Source organism: Euprymna scolopes, chromosome 7 (genome assembly GCF_053919585.1).
Source record: "Euprymna scolopes isolate OS-2025 chromosome 7, ASM5391958v1, whole genome shotgun sequence".
NCBI classification, from domain to species: domain Eukaryota; kingdom Metazoa; phylum Mollusca; class Cephalopoda; order Sepiida; family Sepiolidae; genus Euprymna; species Euprymna scolopes.
The window spans coordinates 34,984,221-34,998,675 of NC_136488.1; positions in this window are offsets into that span (position 1 = coordinate 34,984,221).

The following is a 14,455-nucleotide window of genomic DNA, read 5'->3' on the forward strand; positions in this document are numbered from 1 at the left end:
TCCCGAGTTCAGTAACCTATTTTTCAAATAACATTTTTACAAATTATGTTTACAATTCCAATTGACGATTAAATTCCGTATTTAAATTTTCACAGAAACAAATTTCATTATTACATTCCTTTTCCATATATAGATATGTAAGCTAAACAATTGAAATTCCTTATTTCAATAACATTCTGTATTTATTTTAACTTATGATTGGAATTTTCAATTCCAAATCTAGCTTCGCAAGTTCGAATCCTTGACTATCCTATTTCATATTTACATTTAACTAACTCCCTATTTTTTACTTACATGAAAAGGGGCCAAACCTTTTTTCATGTAACACAACGGCGCATCTCTGATCTAACTCGTTGAACATTGTGTCACTTTCAGACATGATAGACGGCCCCTATTGCTTTTAGGATTTGTACACAACTGGCTAACTAGTATATGATCTGCACCAAAAAATGAAAACCGGTTTTCATTAAGTGGACATGGAATCGTGTCGGCGACAATTTTATCGTTCAACTTTAAAGCCAACTTCGCAGTTGTTTACATTGAGAGGAACGTTTTTTGTTTTGTTTTTTTGTTTTTTTTTTGCTTGAAGGTATTGCGATTTTCTGCAAAACTGTATTATCCTGGTGATTATATTTATTTCTGGTTGTTTGTTTCTGCGCAAAACAATTGTCAAGCGTTAGACTTATTATTTTTTTTTATCTTAGAATATCTTATAAATGTGAATAACGACTTGGACAATGAAATTTAAAATACTATTATTTATTTATCGTTCATGCTCTGTTATTACATGCTAACATTTATTGAGTTTGTACATTGAATAGTACTGGTAGTTTATATATATATATATATATATATATGTGTGTGTGTGTATATATATATATGTTTGTGTGTGTGCGTGTGTGCGCATGTGTGTGAGAGTGTATGTGTATGTATATATGAATAAATAAATCATATATACATATATATTAATAGACTATATATATAAATAAATAAACTATATATATAGTCTGAACAAAAGCACATACATACACATACACACACATACACACATATATATGTGTGTATGTGTGCATGTGTGCGTGTGTATGTGATGGAGATAGTCAAGCGGTGTGAGAGAGATAAAGTCAGTTTTCATTCAAATGAGTTTGAAATAATAGACATATAATTATGTGCTACACACGCGTTTCTGTCCATGTTTTCATATGTCGACCACAATTTTAAACCATTGTGCCCGTATGAAAGTGAACAAACTATAATTTACTTTCTCTACAGATTCAATTATGTTGAGAATAATAGCAATTAATGTAAAAAGTCAATGATTTGTTACTGAAAAAAAAAGCGGTTCAAACAGAAAAATAATATATGTATGTATATACATGCAAGCATAAATTCATATATATATATATATATATATATATATATATATATATATATATACATATATATATATATGAATGCTTGCGTGTGTATGGTTGTGTACTACCAGTTTTTAGCAATCACGGAAAGAAAAACTTATAAGTGCCACTAGCTATTTGGAAAACAATCTCGTCCTCAGCTTTGGTCAGCATTTTATTTTCAATATACATTATCCGCGCACACAACACACCTATACACAAACGCAAACTTACACAGACACACCAATACAGGCATCTCTCTCTCTTTCTCTCTCTCTTCCTTCCTCGCTCTCTCAAAGATACAAACACACATACATACATACATACATACACACACATATATATTTATATGTATATGTATATGTGTATATACATATTTATGTATATATATTAGCATCCAAAACTAAGGGAAAAATTTAAAAACCTAATATTTGTTAGAAATAACAACCATGAAAGCTGAAATGTTGACAACTGGTAGTCGTTATCATCCATAATAAGATACTAAAATTTGAATCATTTGCAACGGATAGAAAAAGAATGATAAAAATTAGTTATTTTCAAAATAGGATATATATATATATATATATATATATATATATATATGTGTATGTGTGTGTGTGTGTGTATGTGCGCGTGTGCGCACGTGCGCGCACGCGCGTATTTTTATTTTTATTTTGCAATTTTAGTATGCAGTATGAGTTATCTCCCACTATGAGCCAGGAAATATTTACTCCCTTTTAACTGAATATTCGGCCTATATATATATATATATATATATATATATATATATATATATATATATATATGTGTGTGTGTGTGTGTGTGTGTGTGTGTGTGTGTGTGTAGATATGGTGATAAATGGTCAGGCGTAGGTGAATAAGTATATATATATATATATATATATATATATATATATATATATATATATTCATGTGTAATTTTTCCCGGAGTCTGTTTTCTTCATTAAATTAGTTAGTATTTTGCACGTCTTATTATTTCTACATTCATCGGTTTTTTATTATAATTTTGTTTTTGCTGTCGAGATTTTCGATTCTTTTATACATTTTATGTTATATTTTATTTGACTTCCGAGATACCCTATCCCTCTTCCTGCTATCGCAAATGTTTTAAAACAATTCTGGTGATATATTTCCTTATAGATAGTGTATTTGTGTGTTGTTGTGAGGGGAAGCCAACTGTTTGTTATTTCTGTCTGACTGGCTACCGCAGACAACGCCTGGTCCGTGTCTACTGTGTCGTGACTCTTGTCCATTGTCAAACTATTATATCGTCTGTTTCAACCTTTTCTCATTTTCACACAAATTTTTTATTCGTTAATTTTGCCGACTTTTTTGTCCGTTTTATCTTTCATTTTCTTTTAGATGTTGCTTTATTCGATGTCTTTTATTCCTTATTTTTGAGTTTTTTTATAAATTTCTTTGTATGAAATTTTGTTTCATTTTTGTTCGCTATCTGTTGTTTAGACAGTATTTCTCCGCATTTTTATAACCACACACACGCGCACACAATACGCACACACATATAGTAAGCCATGAAAACACATATATACATGTATATATATATATATATATATATATAGTTTTAAAAACGTATAGCAAGTAAGCTACAGAGAAATGCCTGCGTTTAATCCTCACAAGTACTCGTCAAACTAATGACGAGTCTTTGCCAGGATGAAACTTCAGAAATTATATGTATGGGGTGCCTTCAATAAGTTTCCAGACTTTTTTCGTATGCGCATTTTTCTTGATAGTACACCGTATGAAACACACACATGAAACTTTAGTTCCCTTCGAAGTAATCACCTCCAGCTGCAATGTACTTGTACCGTTTCATCAGCTCTCATGGAGATCCTCTTATGGTAGCGTGTCCATGACTTTCATCACAGCCTCTTTCATCTCTGCAATTGTCACATAACGACAGCCTCTAATGTTTTCCTTGAGCTTACAGAATAACCAAAAGTCACAGGGAGCAAGGTCTATACTGTAGAGAGAGTGAGAAGCTGTCTTGATGCCCATTTTGGTCTAATAATCTGTGACAAGGATAGAGTTGTGGACTGGTGCATCCGCATCAATTTTCTTCATTTTCAGTTCTTCGCGAATAATTTTACGTACAGTTCCCACACTGACATCAAACTATATACTTATTGTCTTTGTATACACACGACAGTCTGTATCCATGACTTTCTTTATTTGGCCAATATACTCCGGTGTCTTGACTCTCTTACTCCTCACACACGTTTCCTTATCCCTCGCAGACTCCCTGCCTTTCTTTGCCACTCAAAAACTGATGCTTGATTCATGCAAAATGGTACAAAAGCAGTCTGAGGCATTCCATATGTTTCTGTAGCATTTTTACTAAGCTTAAAAAATAATTTCATTGCATATCGTTCTTCTAAAGTCTCATCACGTCCAGATTGCATTTTTGAAATTTAGCAGCTTTGACGATTAGACTTTAGTAGGGTGCATTCCAATTCTTGCTGTAGCTGTTCCTTTGAATCTGAAATCATAAAAACTGGTCAATCATCTCATAAGATGTATAGCACTGAATTTTCAAGATTCTACGACGATTGTAAATGTCTGTACAAAAATGTCTGGAAACTTATTTAAGGTACGGCCTAGCTTAGCTCTCTATACCTCTATAACTTGCTACATTCACGTATTGAGATATCTTTTTTTTACATAGGCATCACCACTTATCAAGGCTAAGAGCTAATTATATATAAAATACACTTTATGCATGTGTGTGAGTTCGTTTCTTGTGGGTTGCAAAACGGCTGGGCCGATTTTTAAAAAACATATTACACAAATGTACTTGATGTATCTAGAATATACTTAAATAGATGTTGTATCGGAATATCTCCGATAAGTATCGATAATCGATAAATCAATAATCGAAAAAAAAATCCGATTAAAGACGGAAGTCCGATTTTAACCTCATACAGCCTAACATCACAATTGCATTCTAAGAAGTTTTATTCTACTGCACAAGCAAAAACGCTCAGCGTCTACAACCAACAATAGGTTTTGTTGATAAGACACGTCCGAAATAAATGTTTCTGTTTAGAGACCAATTGAACCATGATACTTGAGTCTTTTGTATTTTAAACTTTAATTCAAGCTTTTATATAAAAATAATTTTATAAAATCAACAGTACGTTCTCTACGGTGCTATGTAAATGACAATGTATTGTGAACTAATCCAGTGCATGTAAATGTTTCTCTTAAAACACCCAGGTGGGTCCCCGATTAAAGCAGGCAATCAATCAGTTTGATTGAAAAATGGATGCTTTCATCGATTTCAATGACAATAAAAGTATAGGAGGGTGGGCAATTTATTGATTTTCATTCGATCCCTGGCAACGTCAGGTGTACCTGCTATTATTTTATATAAATTAAGACTGGTGATGCGATTAATACCGATATTCATTTCCTGTCATTATATACCTCATATATCGTCGGCGAAGGAAAATCAGCTTTATGAATAAAAAAGCGTTTCTTTATCTGTAGCATACTAGTTTAAAAGTAAAGGTCTCTTTTTTTGTTCTAAATAAAACGTCTCTAAATAATTTGGTGGGGTTCTTTTCGAATTCATTTTAAACAGCAGGAATTGCCCGACTTGTTATTAACTTTCTTGCTTCAAATATACGTTTTTACTTGCTAACTTTTACTGTGACGGCACGAATATCAAATATGTTATATTTATTTCATATCAGAATTTACGCATAAATACACATTCGTAATTGTTATACAGTGACGGATTTTTAAGTACTTTCTAATGATGAGGTTTTATCGTATCGCCGTTTTTCTTTTAATGAAATATGTCAGTGGGCTCCCTCTATACTGCTAGAAAATCACTCACACTATAGATTCTTCTATATCCTTATAAAGCCACATCTGAGATGTATATACCACTAGTCTCTCACTCTAAGACAGTGTTCCAAAAAGAACATAATATCTTATAGTTCCCGTACTATCTGCCAATCTCTATATGATCGTTATATTGTTGCATCCGTGCACCCGCTTTACTTACTTTAAGAGAATATGTTCTGATAAACTCATAGCACTTGTAATCCCTCGGTGTATATAATCTTAACTAACTCGACAAGCAACAAAATCGCGCGTCTTCATTGTTGATGTCTCTAGATGCCAGAAAACTTCTGTTTTAATAGTTTCTTCCCACGAACTGCTAAACTCTGAAATTCAATCTCTATTTCCTCTTCTTTTGTACTGTATTAAGCTACAGAAGTTTAAATTTATTATGAATAGACATCTCGCTTTTTAACTCCTCACAATCCTCTTATAAGACAGAAGCCCCTTATCTTCCAAGCGACAATATACCTTGTTTGGCGTGAAAAAAGTATCTAATTATCCTTCTTTTAAATGAAGAGAAGTAGGAAATTTTAGCAAAGATTATTGATATGTTGATTTGTGATTCCCCATGAATGTTATATCTCTTTCTCTTTCTCTCTCTTCCTCTCTCTTCTTTTTTTTAAAAGTGATCACTTATCAAGGCCCAGAGGTCACTCGAGAAGTAGGGTTAATAAGTGTATTGTAGTCAACGGATAAATATCGTAATAATCGTTAGTAGTGGGCATTTGGTAAATTGGATTACTTAAGGGGATGGCTCATCAAGAACTTGTTCACGTTGGACTTGGAGACGAACATAATGCAGTCAGCTGGAATGCAGGAGTTCCACACGCATGCAGTTCTAAGAAAGAAGCTTTGTTCATGGAATCTCCGTTTAGATCACAATGCTATATTAAAAGAGTCGGCTGATGGCCTACTTGTGTAGTATGCTTGGTATTCTACAAAACCATTTTGTCCAGCACCCCTCACCATAAACTGAAACTTAAATAAAATAAAATGACTCTTTAATCAAAAATTAAACCAGGCGTAAATTCCAACAGAAATACTTCGCCAGCTGCCTTGAGGTTGCATTCACGAATATCCGTGAACCTAGGACTTATTTAGATGATGCTGAATCATTTCTCCTAATCATTTCTCCGGATATCTTGGCGCTAAGTGAAAGTAACTTACACTCCTCCATCCTCTCCAACCACTTTAACATGCTTGGTATCTCCCACTTTGCCGTAGGGACTCAGAAGACATATGCACGGACTTTGAGACTATATTCGAAACACCCTCCACTGTACTAGAGAATCAAAACAAGAATCAGACAATCAGGCATTCTATGTGCTTTAGACTTAACCTGCAACACAGCGTTAACTACTTATATTTTCTCTACAGGTGTCCGTCAACCCAGACAAAGTCTCTGACAGCATAGATACAACACTCTCCATTAATACTAGCGCGCAATAACATATTTGGTGACTTTAATGTCCACCACAGTAACTGGCTTGGTTTCTGTACTTACGCAGACGCAGCTGGTAGCATAACGCATAGCTTCTCTATATCTTATTCCCTATCACAGACAGTTAAGTTTCCGACCCGTCTCCCAGATCGACAAGATCAACAAGCCTCATTTCTAGATCTGTTTCGGACCACAGTTCCAGAGGATTGTGTAAAGAATACTCATAGCCCATTTGGAAATGCTGAGCAGACTGGTATAATGGTAGAAATCACCATAAACTCTCGATCCAAAGCTGAAAAGCAAATTCTCAAAATAACAAGATACTATAAGAAGGCTCACTGGGAAACCGTTAGGGATCTAATCAGAGATACCTCATGGGGAAATATTTTTTCTCTTCCTGCAGAACAGTGTGCAAATGAGACAACTGAATGATTTAAAACGGTAATTAAAGCAAATGTTCCTACACGGAACTTTTGTAGCAAACCCCCACTCCCCCCAAAGGTTTACTTCTGCCTGAGCATCTGCCATTGCTTAAAGGCAGCATGCATACGGCATAAGTCCAGTAACAACCGGACAAAACTATATAGGAGCTAGAAGTGATTGTACGAAAACAATAGCGACAGCTACGAAACAATACACCGAAACCACCAGAAAACGCATTCAACCGAAGAAATTAGGAACTCGTGATTTTTGGAAAATCTACAACAGTCTAGTAAATAATGGGCAATCAATAATCCCTCCACTATCCAACAATCATGAGGTTGTTTGCATGGTAACTGAGAAGGCTAACCTGCTTGCCAATCGGTTTGCTCCAAACTCTACATTGGACCCAGCAAACCACTTACTCCTTGATTTTCCTTTGCGGCCAGAAACCACACTAGATGATCATCCATCCTCAGATGCATGATATCATAAAAAGCCTTGATACCTCAAACGTATGTTGACCTGAATTCATCCCTATTAAATAAATACTCTACTGAGGTTGCTCCAGTTCTCTCCAAACTTTTCAACAAATGCCTTAACGAATCTTGATTTTCTGACTGCTAGAGAACTGCCCATAACCCACTCGGGAATGTTGATCACGGGAATGCTACTCTAATAGTTTCTTCCCCAGAACTGCTAGACGTTGGAATTCTCTTCCGGGTTCCTGTTTCCCGACTTTAATGACACGGAGAAGTTCAAGTGTAATCACCTTGCTGACAAACTCCCTACATAGTATCTCTGCAATTATGCCTCAAATAGTAGGCCTTTTACATCAAAGTGGTACTGTGCCTTGTCTAGAGAGGTAAATGCAATAAAAAATTGTTTTTAAGTTTAAGCACAGATAAAGAGTCGAGGAAATTATTGAAAGCGGTTTCAACTAGATGAGTGTTTTCCGTGAAAGTTTGGCAAGGAAGGACCATAGATTGGAGCTCAAACAGATACTTGCCATGAAATAACCGATAAAGCAGAGATACACTTGCAACATCACTTCTGTGGGAAATAGGTTGCAGGGTAGAGTAAAGGGCATCTCCTACTAAGCTACGAAGTCTCTTTTGAACTATGTCAAGGCAGGATAAAGTGCTACTAGCAGCTCTGACCCAGATTTGACAACAATACACACACACACACACACACAAACACACACACACACACACACACACACATATATATAGATATAGATATATATATATGGACGTACTTGGCTCTTATACAGGTAGAGAATTGCATCGACAATGAGATATTTACTGGAGCAGTAGAATGATCCCACCATTTTTCAGCGACCTTGGCAACGGATTTAATGCACGTTTTCGATTTCAGATCAGGAGTGAAGATCAGATCCAGAAGCTTGTCAAAACATGGAGCTTTCTCAAGACGAGAGCTATTCGTTTCAATTGATGCTGGACGGGGATCAGTATGCTGATGATTTAACGGTGTCGCATGCCTATTTTTTTATCATATTTACGAATAGCATATGACATATCTCTGGTTAACTTGAACGCAATTCAACACTTGATTTCCGTTCACATTTACTTGTTCAAAAATAAGTTGTTAATTACTCAACTTACTGAGATTACTATTTGTTAAATACTGAATATTACAAGTCTCGTAAATATAGAAAGCAATTCATTCAACTTATTTTCCTGAGTGGCTTCTTACGATTGATAAGCATTATACACATGTTCGTCGAAAATATTTATTAAAAGAGAGCGTCTCAAAAATGTTAAAAATGTACTCACACTTTGAAGGGCAATAAACCCTTTTTATGAACATAGAATAAAGTTCAGAAAACAAATATAATTGCAGTATCATGTTCGCAAATGTTCAAATTGATGGCAATTATTGTTCAGACAAGGATAATCATGTGTTATTCAAAAATGAAATCACTAATCGGGGTTGGTTTTAAATCCGTACAACTTAGGCGGACCATACCCAATAGGCATAAACACAAAACAAAATCGCTTGCCCTTTAAAATAATACGTAGCAGAAATTAATTACAGCGTAACCCAGATATAAGATACATTTTCTCTGGTCGCAAATCAGAGCCTGTGTTAATGAATATACATTAGACCCGCATATAAGAGAGTCGGATATAACAGACACACATGGTCCCGTATTCCTCGATATAAGAGAGTTCGTTTTGAGTGACAGAGTGATGTTGTAAATTACTCAAACAGTGGTGACTTAGAGACTTCTACTACTCCCCCTTCTCCTCCTCATCATCATCATTATCATCATCATCCTGTCCCAACAACTCTCTTATATCCTGCTTATACTGTATTTAAAAACATTGTTTATTTTCTAGTGACAACGCTGACAGCGTGGCGGGGTCGCGGTGTGGGTTGTGTGTGCAGAATGACAGAAATATAATGTATCCGCTTCTCTTGCCCGTGTTCGTCGCTCTCTTCTTCTCTCCTCATTGTCTGCTGCCTTTATTTTATTGGATGACGTCAGAACAGTCCACCATGCAATGTTTGAAATGTCGGTCAGTCTCACTGACCCAATCCCCGGCAAGTGTACGTCCCCCATTTTAACTTATTTGGCGTCAGGATCTGACCGACTTTCCTTTGGCTGATCTTCGCAAGCCGAAACAGACGGCGTGCCACGTGCAACTCTACTCTACCTTTGTAACAATAGCGGTTAAAGTGTGAGTACATTTTGAAACACCTTCTACACAAAGGGTATCATCAAATGTAACTGAAATGTGGTTGGCTTGATGTTTTAAGAAATGACATTATTTGGTTACGTGTTATTTAAAACATCTGATATTCCGATCGGTGTCAGGTACAATAGCATTCAATGTTGTACAGTAGGAAGACGAATAAAAAAACGCCCCATAGAAAGAGAAAAGAAACCTGAAAGCAAATAAAACCTTTGGGCAAATAAATTGACATAAATAAATAGACGTGCTACTAACTGTGTTAGTCTTTTGTAAAGCAGGAGTTTGCGGAAAAAAAAAACAAGAAGTGGAACAAAACCCCGACAGAAGATGAAGATTGTCATTAAAATAAAAGATTATTTCTTTTTATGATGTGGACGCGTGTCGAACTAAATTAAGGAAATAAAAGAAACAGACGACATGACAAAAACAAACGACTTTTTTGCATCGTGAGTTAAATTCGTACGGCCGTAAAAGAAATTACCAAGAAAAGATAATTCATTTATAGACACAATCCACTCACCCCCATCTACGTGTAAAAGGCTAACAATATAGGACACTTAAAAGACACTGATAAGCTAAATTATGTATATTCTACTATATATATATATATATATATATATATATATATATATATATATATATATATATATATATGCGTGTGTGTGTATGACAAATCACCTACACACACATACACACACATACACATATATATATGTATATATTGTAGGTTTACATGTAGCCGTATATATAATAATAATATATGTATGTGTTTTTATGTGTGTATGTATATATATACCTTATAATATAAAGCTGAATGTGTGTGTATGTGTGTGTGTGTGTGTGTGTGTGTGTGTGTGTGTGTGTGTGTGTGTGTGTGTGTGTGTGTGTGTGTGGTCACGAATAGGCTACTATATGGTTGACTATTTTAAAACACTGATTACATATAATGATAGATTATCGAGACACAAGAATTGGTATGTTTGATCTGCCTGAACGGTGTTCCATGAAAACTGTGGGGAATACGTTCATGCCTTGGTCCACCAAGTATGGAAATAAAATATTTAAAAATTAAAAAAAAAAACGTTTACAAGTGTTTTTGATATAGATGTACATAAGAATATTTTGATAAGTATGTTTTAACTTAAATAGGGATGGTATAATGAAATTGTGGGGCGTGCGTTCGCGCCTGGCCTCCATAAAATGGAAATAGGCACAAACTTTAATAAAGACTTTTCATATCTATCTGCGTATGTATACTTTTTAAGTATACAGTTTGAAGAAATATAGTATAATAAAATCATGGAGTATTCGTTCGCGCCTGACCTCCATAGAATGGAAATATATCACAAAGTTTAACAAGGTTTTTTAATATAGATCCACAGAATATTGTGATAAGTGTTTCAGTGTGAACAGGTATGGTATAATAAATTATGGGTTTTTTCTATTTTATTTTTACTTTCATCATATTTTCCTTTGGTTTTGAAACCCTCAAATTCGAACCTATCTCTTTACAACTATTCCTTTTCATAACCTATCATACTTTAATAAATCAGAGTCCAATTTCTGTAGGCTGTTTTTGAATCAAGTCAACGACGGGTACTTTTGCTAGTATATATATATATATATATATATATATATATATATATATATATATATATATATATATATATATATACCTATACGTACGATGTATAATCACGACATAATCACGTTTACACACCGGTTCTAGCCAAATCACCAAAGTTAAGCAACGCTGAGCCTGGTCATTAGTACCGGATGAACGAATAATTCATCTTTTTTTTTTACAATTTTCTTATCATTTTATTCTATTGTTCTAGCTAGGTATGGGCATCCTACCAGACGCCAAACATTCACGTCTTATCGCATACATTCACACCTAGAGACTCACAGTATCATTAAGGACAATTGTTTGAATTTCTCTTGAACTTGGTTCATCGGTTATATTTGCCATATATTTTTTTTTTAATTCTTTTTCATTTTTCCAGCTTCTCTTATAATTATTAGAATGATGGAAATTTGTCTAAAAATTCCAGTTTCTTTTCATGTTGTTAATAAGACCTTGGTATTTTGTTGTCTTCTCCACTGCCACTGTTTAACCCATCATCACTTGGACACTATGTATGTATATATGTATGTATGTATGTATGTATGTATGTCATATGCTACTGGTACCATGTAACCCAGTACTATCTGCTTCATGGTCGGGTCACCGGCGACTAAACTGGTTCCCCCACCAGACTTGTTTGGTGAGGAGAGTGGCTAGTCTCCCTGAAGGATTAAAAACAAGGCCTTCCAAAGGGCGAATTAACCCTTTTTCGGGGTCAACGGCCAACTAGCACCGTGTGTGTTTGTGTGTATATATGTGTGTGTTGGGGTGGAGAGGGCTTCCGTAAGGCGTGGTGAAGGCTACCTTTCTAGGAAAGCAAATCTCTGATTAAAAAAAAAACATAAACAGGGAGAACAGTACCCGCATTAAGCTGGTCTGCAGTTTAACTTGTTGCTGGCTATCTTGCTCTTGCTTGTTGCTGGATCTCAACATTTTGAACCGAGAGAGAGAGAGAGAGAGAGAGAGAGAGAGAGAGAGAGAGAGACTTAGCTGTCGTACAAAGCTTAGACTCTGTAACATCATCTGTGCATAGATACTCCTTCAGGCATTTGTCTATTAAAATGGTCATGTGGCGATTGAAGTCATTTTTGGGGTCATGGACTTTTACGTGTCTGAGGGAGTGGGACTCGTCTGACAAGACGTTGCAACGATCATGTATGTATGTATGTATGTATGTATGTATGTAAGGAATAACAGTTTTTCCGGAGCACATAAAGACAGGAATTAAAAAGCATGTACTATATCTATATATTAAGAATTTTTTTCTACTGTTTTCAATCTTTCTTTTTCCCCTTTTCTTTCCTCTTCCGGCGTACGCATAGCCTATTCTTCTCTGTTGTTTAAATGTATTGAAAATAATAATACTGTAAGTCATTCCTTTCAATAATAGATGATAATATATGAACTATCTAAAAATACGACTCTGTGATGAAACCAGACCCATTTACAAGCAAAGAATAAATATTTTTCTAAATTTTATATATTTGTACATCGGAGGCAACGCTAACAAGAAGATTATTAGCTGTGTGTGCTTTTAGTTATAAGTTGTTGTTTTTTATTCATGGTGTGCCAGACAAACAGGCACACATTCATACGCAACGACTACGGCCATATATTATTGATATATATTTAGATTGTATAGATATATATTAATAAGTATATGCATATACTTATATACACATTGATGTGTATATATGTACATACATTTATCTGCATATATGTACATACATTTATATATGTTTGTGTCTGAATATCTGTGTCTCTTTCTCGCATATAAATATATACATAGTTGCATATATATGTGTGTGTGTGTGTGTGTGTGTGTGTGTGTGTGTGCATATAGATATATACTAATCCTTGCATATATATACAGTGCCACTCAAAAGTATTGGATACATTACATTTTTATTCATAATTTTAATTAGGGTTCAAGATTTTACCTAAAATTATGTCAGTATATTCTTATTACTATCCTAACTAATGTTTGGGGTAGTAATTACAAAATTGAAGTTTAGAAAGTTTATATTAAAGGAAAAATATAAATCAGTTAACGCAAAAGTATTGGATACATTTATTTAATATTTGATTGCATAGCCTTTATTGCGTTCAACAGCTTTCAATCGCTTTCTATAGTTGCACACAAGTTTTTTGCAAAGATATGCAGGTATTTTGCGCCATTCTTCTTTGCAGAACTGTTCTAGTTGTTAAATATTTTGTGGATTCCTCTTGTCAACATTGATCTTTAATATTTTCTACAAATTTTCAATTGAGTTGAGGTCTGGAGACTGACTGGGCCAAATAAGAACGTCAATTCCGTTATTTCTAAGCCATTCTTTGGCTAGTTTGGCAGTATGCTTGGGATCACTGTCCTGCTGAAACACGAAATTGTTATTATGTCCCAATGAATCAGCAAATTTCTGGAGTTTTTTCTCCAAAATCTCCCTGTACATACGTCCATTCATTCTACCATTGATGAAAAAAAACCCATACTATAATGGAACCACCGCCAAACTTTACCATAGGAATGGTATCCTTTTATGTTACAGGTGGTGCCATTTTTACGCCATACATGTGTTGCTGTGTTTCTTCCAAAGATTTCGATTTTCGTTTCGTCTGACCAGATTACCTTGTTCAAAAATTCTTGGGGTTGTTCCCCATGTTTTAACATAATTCAAACATAATCTGACATGCTTAAGCTTCAATAATGAAACTTTTCTTGGGAACCTTGATACAAAACCTTCACGATCTAGAAATCTACTGATTGTATCCTTGCTCACATTAATCCCAGCTTCTCTGTGGTCGGTTTGAATTTCACCACGAGTGAGAAAAGTTTGTTGTACCTTTCTGCTTACCCATCTTGATTTTTTCTCGTTTAATTTTCTTGGCCGACCACATCTTGAAAGATTTGCAACAGTTTCACCAGGGGTTTTAAACTTTATAATAACGTTTCCAACTGTACT